This window comes from Rhipicephalus sanguineus, chromosome 1 (genome assembly GCF_013339695.2).
Source record: "Rhipicephalus sanguineus isolate Rsan-2018 chromosome 1, BIME_Rsan_1.4, whole genome shotgun sequence".
In the NCBI taxonomy this organism is placed as follows: Eukaryota; Metazoa; Arthropoda; class Arachnida; order Ixodida; family Ixodidae; genus Rhipicephalus; species Rhipicephalus sanguineus.
The window spans coordinates 200,608,751-200,618,324 of NC_051176.1; the positions used below are offsets into that span (position 1 = coordinate 200,608,751).

At 47.7% G+C, this 9,574-nt stretch overlaps 1 long non-coding RNA gene across 1 annotated transcript in view; it reads right to left on the reverse strand.

Moving 5' to 3' along the window:
- The window catches only part of LOC125759660 (uncharacterized), an 11,699-nt gene extending 2,469 nt beyond the window's left edge, over positions 1–9,230 (reverse strand). The window contains exon 1 of the long non-coding RNA XR_007417282.1: positions 7,998–9,230. This is a non-coding gene — a long non-coding RNA (uncharacterized LOC125759660). The remainder of the gene's footprint in view (positions 1–7,997) is intronic.
- Between the last annotated feature and the right edge of the window lie 344 nt (positions 9,231–9,574).

Sequence of the window (9,574 nt, forward strand, 5' to 3'; positions counted from 1 at the left end):
TTGGCTTCTTGGTCTAGATAAGACGGCAGCGGCTAAAATTGTGGTGGTAGATAAAAAATTACTCTGAAAACCTCATTCGCTTAGAAACTCCTATGCTTGGAAGTTAAGCGCAATTCAGACAGCTCAAATATTGTTCCAGGGTCATGACGTCGACGAACGCAGCAGTCGCAGGTCCGAGATGAAACTCTTATTTGGCCGAACTTGTGGCCGGGAAACTGAAAGTCAAACTACAGCAATAGACTGATAGCGGCGAACAGAGCGTCGACCGTCGATCAACTGACAAGCGGTCAAGCGCGTCGGCTTTTATACAGGCGCTATCGAACTTCCAGCAATATCGCTGGTGGCGGCGTTACCTCTCGCCAAAGCTGGACATTCGCGTGCAGCGCGCAATCTTACCAAAACGATCTATACAATCGCGAAGCTTCTCGAACAGTGTTCGCGGTCAGCGTCGAGCGTTGATAACCGTCCTTGCTGGTCAAACCCGAATACATCAAAATAAAACAAGAAGTGGCGTGGCAATATAAACGAACATCGATTCTAGCCAATCAATGAACAACGCACGCGGGCCAATGCATGCAGACGACCTATGCATATCCACCTAAGTATCCACTAACTAGTACAATAAGAAGTTGCGCGCAGTTGCCGCGAGCAGCTGCGCGGCGACCGCAGCCGTGGCAGCAGACGACGCGCTGATAGGGCGCAAGACGGACTGCAGCGCCGCTAGTTCTCGCGACCGCCGTTCGGACCCCTCCTCCGCTGGCGGAGATACGGAGCTTTGAAACTGAGTTTGTTCTAGTAACGTTGCTATAAAGTGGACGGGGGGATGGCCGCCGCGGTAGCTCAGTTGGTAGAGCATCGGACGCGTTATTCGAAGGTCGCAGGTTCGGTCCCTGCCGCGGCAAGCTATCTTTCGTCACTTTTCTTTCACAGTATAATTATTACTAAAAAACATCCCCTATACTTTCCTTGGCATTATTGTCTGTTAGTTTCATAATAATATTGTGTATAACAAAGAAAACGAGCCCTGAAATTAACACTTCTTTCCTTCATCATAGCGAGGGTCTCGTTCTGCAGACTTGATGCTTTCAGGTAGTATGCGAGGGATTATTGGTCAGCTGCCAGCTCGTAATAAGTCACGTGCTACGTGACGCCAACAGGCAGAAAAAGAGTGTTCCACACTCGCCGTCATGCTACTGGCGGCGCTGACTGACGCTCCACGTTTAAATGCACACATATCTATAAAGTGGACGGGGGATGGCCGCCGCGGTAGCTCAGTGGTAGAGCATCGGACGCGTTATTCGAAGGTCGCAGGTTCGGTCCCTGCCCGCGGCAAGCTATCTTTCGTCCACTTTCTTTTTCACAGTTACCTTACATTTATTACTACAAAAACATCCCTATACTTTCCTGCATATTGTCTGTTAGTTCTCATACTATGTGATACAAAGAAAACGAGCCCCTGAAATTAACACTCTTTCCTTCACTTCTTGCGTACAAGCATTTCTACGGGACACAAAATGTGTGCAGCTTCATGCAATAACTCCCCCCCCCCCCCCCATGAAGGGAAAAAAACGCAAAACACTTCTCAAACCATTCACGGAAACTACGTAGAGTCAGCACACATGACAACAATGAAAATGCCTCATCCTAGCTGTTGCCAGTACATTTGGTTCATATAGGCGCTTTCTCAACATTTAGCAATCACATTGCGTTTTCACACTCACTTGCATGCCTGTATTTCTTTTCCCAAGAGTCGGTTTTCAGTGCTAGTGAAGACGTGCTTGATGAAACGGCTGCCATGTTTTAAGTGGTAATGAAATTAACGCAACTTTATAGCTCGGAAGCTGTGGACACACGCACCCCGTTCATGCCTTCACAACACACCCATCACGCACCACGCGATGTACTACGTGTTCGCGTGTTCGGTGGTTGTACCTAAACCGTCCCTAGACACACTCTGTGCTGGCCACGTGACCTGAGGATCGTTTCTCCTGCATTTACCGCTAGCTCGTAGTGCATAGACCGACTCTCTCGCACAGTTTGCTATGGGACCAGGTGCAACCAGCGAGTGCGAAACAACGATTGAGCTTAATATCGCGTGTGTTTGCGCATTTAGCACTCAGAACGAGAGCTGTGAATTGCTCTCCGCTAGTCGGACTCGCCACCGAGCCGTCGTGAAGTGCTTGCTGGATCACTCGCTTGAACGACGGCGAAAACAGCAGCAGACGAGAGCCTCCGCACGCTACGAAGAAAACTCCGCAAAAGACGCACTGTTGCGTTGTGAATTGCACGGACGTAAAAGACTGAATAACAACGTTCAGTTTTACCGATTTCCATAGTTGTCGTACGAAGAAGAAAGGCGAGAGCGTTGGATACGGGCCGTTGCGAGCGTGTTGGGTAAGCGAAGTACCCGCGTTCTCCACAGCCGGTGGCATGAATGTGTGGCTCTGCTGTGTTTTGCGTAGCCCTGATGCAAAAACCGTGGTAACCTTGACTATGAAGCTCAGCAGAGGCTCTGACCGCGGTGCTTGTCGTGTAACCACTAAGTGAGCAGCTAGAGGCAGACGGAGACGCGTGATACGACATGCGCACACCGCGACGAGTTGGTCGTCACAACACAGCATCGCGGACGTATGTACGTTTGAAGGCTCAGAGTTCTGGTTCTAACTAGCTAACACCACGTGCGTCATACAAGTAAATCGCAGAATGTTGGTCGTGACCCCTTCAGGTTTGTTTCGCCCGTGTCCTCCGCGGTTGCCGTAGCTATTTCGGAGGCCACGGTTTTGCCTTTGGTTGTACCCCGCGAAAGTGGACACGCACGTATACCCATTGCAGTACATACAAACGGAAGACGACCATCAAGAGACCATTTGAGGATGCGTAATAAAACACTCCAATGCACGAAGCGAGAGATGAATTAAGGGAGAATGCAACTGAAAAGGCGAAAATTGCCGGAGCCATTCGCCCCTGATGAACCGAGTTTTGTACCACTGATCGTAAGATGCATAGCTAAGTAAATTGATCGTGTATGTAGGTACTTTATCGCTGTGGCATACGTATATACCCGATTTTAACGCATTTAGGCTCTAGAGAACGTATGTCGGAGGGCTTGCCTCGAATCGGTGTCGTGTGATGCTCGCTTGTACTTGCGAGTTGCAGCGCGCGGGAATAACTAAAACTTATTTTGCATTGTACTCGCAGTTCGCTTTGATCAGCTTCCTTTGTTTCTGAAGCGTGGATTGGCGGAAGAAGCTTTCCAGGTCCTCGATTTTCAGGAAACCGCGCCTCGACACCAACGAAAGAGGAAGGTTATATTGCGGCCTATGCACATTCGCTTGCGGGCGGCTCTCTTTGCACTACCCAGTTAGTGCCAGGGCTACGATGAGGGCGCTGGTGGCGGTTTTTCGCAGCGCCGCCTGGGCAGAGTTGACGTCTATAAAATTTTTACTCACTCAAGGATCACGGCATTAGTGCGAAGCTTCGGCCGCCAACAACCAGGCATAATTCGAGCCTCCATAATCAAACCATTCTTCGATGAAGTGTTATTTCGAATGAACCAATGTTTACATGCTTGATGAAGGCAAAATTATCTTCATCTTCATAAGATTATTTAGATATTTACGGAGTAAAAGAGAAAGCTTCTTCCTGCAGTAGCGTTATATCTTTGACGACGTTTTCTAACATTATCACGCGATAACCTTTGATACATTGTAGTTACTGTACTACTAAATATACTCCAGAGTGTGCCTGCCTTGTCCATTTGTTCCTTGCCATTTACTCAATGCTGAATTTGCATTACACTCGAGGTCGCGCCGTCACGGAGCCAGTATGCTCAAAGTTGAATAGAAATTGAGACAGCAATTAGTTTCATCGCTTCAACAAAATTTAATTAGCATCATTTTGTGAACAATACACTGGTGGATACTCGTGTAGGTGATGCGCATGTATTCAATTTTTTTTTTTAATTTGTCCTCGCTTTATCTCTGGTTGAGCCCTTCAAAGGCAAATGAACCCTCGATAGTGATGCAAAAGAATTTGACCACTGATATATTGTCCATTCTTCACATGTTCGACGTAGCCAATTTCTGCAACACGCTCCTTACAGAGCTGCAACAAGCTGCCTACTATCTTTGAATGCAAGCGCACTCTGCTGAACACAAGTGTCAGCCTGCTTTACAATAATATCTGTGCCAAGTTGTATAGTAACTTTGAGGATACAGCAGCCCTCATATCCCATTTGCTAGTTATCTGACTTTGCAGCTGTCATGCAGTGCTTTCTATTAGCACAATGCACGCATATTGCAGTGTGTGCAGCACGATAGCAGAATGCGCTTTGTAACTGCGTAGCCCGCTATTAAATACACAGGTGAGCATCGCTGCGTGCTCTTTATAGTCGATGAAAGTATAATAAATAAAATAAAACAGAAGAAAATAAAACGTTCAGGTTTTTCATATTATCACTTGCCCGTGCTTGTCACAGACGCCGCAAAAACCTTTGCAGCACTTGAACGGGTTCAGTAATTTACCTTGTGTCAAAATTTTTTTCACAGATGGCCGAATTCTCGCTGTATCACTGTCGGCCTTTGGGATTGCCCGCTTCCAAACTGCTAATGTGTCTGCATGCCGGCGCGGGGAAAGTGACACTTTTAAAGACGATAGTCTTTCTGGGGAACTTAAAACGCCGAAATTTTGGTCTGTCTTTCTGTCTGTCCTTCTGTCTGTCTTCTGTCTGTCTTATGTTTGTCGGCACGTCCCCGATTCAGCCACTCGGCCAAAGTTGAACCACTTGCCCAAGGGCCAGCCATCGGAACGGCTGACTAGGTTCATACTGTGTACATTGTTGATCAAAAAGCAAACATTACGTATTCTGAGGCGCAACATCACTAGGTAAGTATTAGACGGTGGCGTTCCTTTAACAGAAAATACATAGGTACGCAATTTTAAAGACCTTGATGGTATGCGTTTAAAGGCCAACTCCGGTGATTTTCGAGCTCGATGGATCGCAGGAAATTCGCTGGGTCGTTCCTTTGCACGTTTCCGTCATTTATGCCAAATACAGGCTTGAGACATGCGGAGATTATTTGCAAATGAATTTTAAAGATTGTCTGCAAACGCCTCCTGGCTACCACAATTACTGGCAAACATGGCGTCTGTGACGTCAGTATTGGTAAGGCGGCGGAAGGACGCAGCCGAGGGCACCGCTAACTTCGGCGCTTCGGCCGCTACAGCGAGAGTCTGCTGTGCACAAGGCGACAGACAGCGTTGGTTGGCCGGCGCTTCGCTGGTCGTCCGGCTGTCACAGTTTATACTCGCGCGCCGCGTCACCGAATGCTTGCACGATTTCCGGTTCGTTCGTAACAACATCTACGTCATACGTAGACAGTACACTCGGTTGGGTTTCGGTTTCGGTGTTGCGCTTTTTTGCTTATTTAAATTATTCTCCAATTTGCGAGTATTTCTGCTATCGGGCCCGTAACAGGAGCGTCTCAGGAACATAAAAGCACCATACTTTGACATGGCCAAAAATCGCCGGAGTTGGCTTTAACGTTGAGACTTAAAAGATTGCCACAGCTGAAGCGATCAGCGGTCCAAGCCGAGCAAGCGCGAGCGCCAACAACCGTCTTCGTCTTCTTCTTTCGCAGGAGTTCTTGTCTGCGCCCTACCATGTTACAAATCACTCCCCGCGCGGAAAAGGAGCCATCCTGGCGACCAAGGAACAGGTACAACTGGTGGGTCATAATGCGGCTTCAGTCGATCGACGTGAACAGTCTCGCGGCCGCGACGACGGCGGTTCGTAGATGATTGAACAGGCTCAATAATATAGTAATGGGGATGCTGACGTAGGACACGGTAGGGGCCTTCGTACTAGGCAGTAGCTTTGTGGAAAGGCCAGGAGCGGAGGAGGGAACGCGAAGCCACACCAACGTCCAGGCGAATACGACTGAGGAGGCAGGTTTTCGTCGTGACGGTCTCCTGGCCCTACTCGCCCTACAATGTTACAACCTAGTTTCTTAAGGTGAGCTGAAAATGCGACTGCGCTGAAACTTGTCTTCCTCCGTGCCCTCTGCACAAGCTCATGTTGTGTTTCGTTTCGGTCAGTATTGCATTGTACGAATGACAGGGGGCGCCGCTCTGGCATTCTGTTTTTACCCAGGCGACGTGTAAAGTTTGTGGAGAGTACTCGTTGAGTGCGGACGTTCTTCTCCTTCGGCGCATCGCGCCAAACAGCGTGTTCGGGCTGGCGGCGTCCCACCGGTCGCGGTGGTCACCGCCGGTCTTCGCCTGCCGCTGCGCCGGGACTACCAGCCCGCAACACAGCACTCATGTTTCCATATCTCACGCAGCGCCTCTTCTATCGTCTTTAGACGACATTGCAGCGAAAGCACGCAGATACGCGGCCAATTTTTCCGCACATGTTCTGCACACCGAATTGCAGCGCCTGGCCAAAAACACGGTCTTGTGTATATCGTCTTTGTCTCCGTGCGTTTGCACGAATCCGTTAAGATGGTTGCCGAGTTTCTTTTTTTGTACACGTCATTCCTCTAAAGGAACACTAACACAGGGAACTCGTAAAAGCACGTGCACGCCAACGAAGCTGACAAGCTTCGGCCGCAAGCGGCTTACACTGCCGTCTCCATCTCCCATGCGAGCAGGCAGCGCCTCAGACTGTCGCGCTATATCTCGACCTAGCGGAGGGATCGCGCAACGCGGCACTTCGGGCAAGGGAAACACGGCTCGCTTTTCACACCTCCCATTCTAGCCACCCTACCCGCGTTTCAGAGGGGGAGGGGAAGTGGAGGGAGGGAGAAAGTGGGAGGGGAAGGGAAGTGGGATAGGAGGTGTTGGAGAGGGTTCGCGCATGCGCAGTAAGGGTGGTCACACAGCACACCAACACCACCACCACCGGTTTGAAACTCCACCATAAGATGCTTCGCATCTAAAAAGATGGCTGTCGCCTCCTAGTCGCTTAGGTGAATGCATAGGGACCCTGTGAATTTTATTTTAAAGACGATCTTAAACGCAGAAATTTTGGTCTGTCTTTCTGTTTGTCTGTCTGTCACCCGATAATTCAGCCACCAGGCCAAAGTTGAACCACTTGCTACCGCCAACCATCTTGAACTGGTACGGCTGTTCACACTTGTGAACGTTGTCGATCAAAAAGTAAAGAAAATGCCTTGCTATGCGCGCCGACGAACGCCCTCGGCCACGGAGGAAGGAAACCCTCTGCACAAGCCAGTTTCCCGATGTATGCCAGATGGCGTCATATCTCATGCAGCGTAGACGCAGCGCCTCCTCTATAGTCTTACACGGCATTTGCAGCGGAGCACGCAGATACGCGGCCAATTTTTTTCATCAAACTCACGTCTTGCCACATTCAAGTAGGATGTGCACAGCTCAACACACATGCATAATGAGCTCGAATTTGTGTCATGAACCCTTTTAAAGAATAGAGGAAAACAAGCACGTAAAAAGAAAGATCACTTTATGTTTTCAGCAACCCTCATTGGAAGGCTCTGCCTGCTACAAAATCCACTGTATACCGAACAACCACAGGACTACAACAGCCAGCGGTAGATCGTTTACAAACCCCTGGCTCTAATAAACACAGCAGGAAGAGTATGAAATTTATGCCACACCAAGATCCACACTGGAGCTGTGATGGCGGCGCTTCAAGGTTGATGAAAATCAGTGCAGCACGCAGCAATATAAATTGGAAGGAGAGGAAAACTACAGGGGAGGTCTTGGCGAACAAAACCATGTGTACAGACACATCCAGTGGTTGACCTACATGCTTTGATGCAATAGTGAATCGTGACTACTGTAGCTGACCACCCTATGGATTATCTCACAATGTGTGGCTTTTCTGTGGCACTCACTGCATCTGATGGCATGGAAATGAAGCAAGAGCAAATAATATTGAGCCCTTACTGTGTTGTTAAGCTCCTCTCGTTCCGATATTCTGTTCAACAAAACAGTAGGCATTAGAGGTTTACTGACACTAAACTGGACCTATGTCTATGTAACTTGCTAAGCGCTCATACACTGGTCCACTTTCTACCCAAGGCAGTGAACTCTGAATGAGGGCACTCAGTTCATGGACCGATAACTTTGAGACATAGGGACGGTGTTATCCAAGACCAGTACATTCCATTATATGTTTCTATGGGTCAGGCATGTGTGTATTGTACTTTCAATGTCCCATTTAAGAAAACAGTATGAAGAGAGAGGTCATCTCCTGTTTTTCATTCGCAGCTACATTGAAGCCTTCAACTGACTCATACCAATAGGCATTTTAGCATGCAGGCTTCTCAAGCTAAGGGTCAGCCAGCACAGTGGTCACAAACAACAAAGCACAGCACTGATCCAGCACAAGCCTTGCCAGTCTAACCATCTAGACTGCAATGGACGTGTCACGACAAGCAAGGCCCGCATGTTTGCACTGTTCAGACAGCAGTTACAAATAAGTAGTGCAGACTTCTTGAGAGCACTGTTTGCTTCCCCAGTTCACATAAAATGTCAATGTGACAATGCCAAAATGTACAAAAAAGAAGCTCTATTCACACAGTCACATCACATAAAATAAACTCTGCTACAGACAACACACAAACACATAATTAAAGCATCTTAGTGCACAGCTTTTGTGCGAGCAATGATACAGATTGGGGGAAAAAAATGTGCCTATGAGTATCCACTTCTCATGTCACTCTGAGCAAAGTACCTGTAAACTATAAATTAAGTGAATTGACCACAGGTGCTTTATGCAGGACTGAATGCCACACATAGCTCTTCATTAACCTCACTCAAGCACACCTCGACAGTGCTCGATGCTAGCAGTCACATAACAAAAAGCGTCACAGCTAGTACCTCAGCCACTTTTGTTGTGTGCAACAAACACATTCATGTTATGGAACAGCATGTGCCAGATGCAATGAGCTCAAAAAAGTGAAACAACTTTTTGTTGAAAGCAAAATACACAACAACTGTGCCTATTGCTATCTGCTTTCTGTTCCTCAACTTCTCTAAAGGTGCACACACTCGAATCTGCCTATGCCACCAATCTCAATATGCAGTCACTTACTCATTGGAATGCCGTGTGTGCAGCAGCAAAGGCAATTTAAAGTTTTCATTTCCAAATGGCACAATAATAAGACGGAATGATGAGCGATTGTCCCTAAACCAGTGTGCAGGTTGCCCCGATAACTCTAGATATGCAAGACGGAGAGAAAAATGAGAAGAAAATAATAAATATATGTAGGAACTCGAGAACTGGCCAACTCTAACACTGCCCATCTTATGTAGGCCTTGGAACACAAACCACATCGCAGCAGTTTGCTTTGGCTTCTGAAGTCAGAAATGCAGCAGATACACTACCAGACATATATAGCAGATTACAGTCAAATTACCTATATTAGTACTCCAATAGATGCAGAGTGACTTTCAGATTTTGATGTGATGGGCAGCATCAAGAACTGCCATGTGACTAAAATGGAACTGGCCTACATTTGACAATACTTCCTGGTGCTCAATTAAGCTTGAAAGTTCACATTCTGGACAGTCAATTCTCTTGGTAAAAAAA